Here is a 1,587-nt window from a genome sequence, read left to right on the forward strand (position 1 = left end):
ACATTTCATACATAAAGATATCCCACATAACTAGAGCGTACATTTTAAAGAATGTACATAATAAAAGAATGCATTTCATACATAAGGATTTCTCCACATGTTTAAGAGTTAAATGTGGAACTACAGAGACAAAGAAAGCTTAGGAAGAGGTACAAACAGAGTTGCAAGTTGTTTCGTAAGTCAGGTCTATTTTTGAAGAGTTTTCAAATTCTTTAACACTGTAAAAAGCTTTGTCTTTCAGCCAGTTTTTAGTCTTACTTTTAAATATATTAAGAGAGACACAATGTGCATGCACAGGTAATGTGTTGAAAAGCCTTATTCCCATGTATTCATAACTGTCTTGTGTTCTCTTGAGTCCCTTGGTAGCCCATTGTTTGAATTGTTGTTTGGTCTCAAGAGTATAGTAACGTATCCACGTTTCATCCACAGTGACAAAACAATGCTTAAAGTGCTGCAGATTCTTCCTGAACAGCTGCAAACCATCCCTGCAAAACTTCACATGATTCCGTTTTTGGTCAAGCATGAGCAATCGTGGAACCCATCTTGCAGATAGCTTTCTCATGTCCAAATGTTTATGCAAAATATTATGTACCCATTCATTTGAGATGCCCACAGCACTAGCAAGCTCACACAACTTAACTCTTCTGTCATCCTTCAACATATCATGGATTTTATCAATGATTTCTGTAGTCGTAACCTCCACAGGGCATCCAGAATGTTCAGCATCACTTGTGCCCATATGGCTACCCCAAAAATTTTGAAACCACTTATAAACTGTTCTAACCAAAGGTGCAAAGTCACTGTAATGTTTATCAAGCTTCTCTTTAGTGTCCTGAGACAGACGTTTTCCTTTCATAAAGTAATGTTTAGTCACCACACAAAATTGTTTTTCGTCCATTTTTTGACAATCACTCAACTTCCTTGATTCACACAAATGCCAAACACAAAGATATATACCAATATGGCATCTTTCCAAAGATGCTATTAACTAAACATGACCTCGATAAGCGCCGGTGGTGCCATCTCTCAGACTTTGCACAGACTTTTCAAATGCCCCTCGTATAGTACATGACATCAACCAGCCTAGTAACACACATGACAAAAATCAGAACAAGACCCAGTCTCACTACCTAATGCCATATCATCCATGGGCATAAAATGAGATTTTAGCATATTTTCATGTTCCATAACATTTTCTTCAAACACTAACAGTTACGTGTTCAAATCTGATATGAAGTTAAAGAGCTTTTTAACTAGATGTTCTTGCTGTCATATGGGTACCAACTCATGGCCATTACAACTACAAGAAAAGAAAGGAATTAATGCTATCAGCCAGACTGGCACTTGCATTATGACAACTTAGCCATATTTTAGATAATTTACAAATGAGAAACAACTGCCGAATGACACGCCATGCTACATTCCAATGTGCAGTGGACAGTGCATCAGTCTATGGCTAATAACAAATAAAGGTCACCAAACGGCTACATTATGATACACCATAAGCATCAATAATGATCATAATTGGGGCAACAACCTGTCCCAAGTTAATATTGAGAACCAGAATAAATAAGATACTAATCAGAT

Source organism: Schistocerca americana, chromosome 5, assembly GCF_021461395.2.
Source record: "Schistocerca americana isolate TAMUIC-IGC-003095 chromosome 5, iqSchAmer2.1, whole genome shotgun sequence".
Classification (NCBI taxonomy): Eukaryota; Metazoa; Arthropoda; class Insecta; order Orthoptera; family Acrididae; genus Schistocerca; species Schistocerca americana.